Below are 272 nucleotides of genomic sequence, written 5' to 3'. Positions count from 1 at the left end.
TTTCAAACTGAGCAAAATTATGGTACTAGAGATTCAGCGGGGCTGCCGTAGCGTTGCGCTTAAAGGAAGCGTATGTTATGTCACCGACCTTTCGTTCTATACTTAGAACAAGTACGACTTAGCAGATTGCAATCCGCTTACTTCAAGATTAATTATTGCATTACCAAGGCTGATTAGCTCTTCCGTTTAGAATCCAAAACTGATTTTTATTTATTTATTTTCTTAATTTTAAAAGTTAAGATGTTCCTAAATATACTAAATCTAAATACATC

The sequence above is a fragment of the Plasmopara halstedii genome (assembly GCF_900000015.1).
Source record: "Plasmopara halstedii genome assembly, contig: Scaffold_614, whole genome shotgun sequence".
NCBI lineage: Eukaryota > Oomycota > Peronosporomycetes > Peronosporales > Peronosporaceae > Plasmopara > Plasmopara halstedii.
This window is presented reverse-complemented; position numbering follows the sequence as displayed.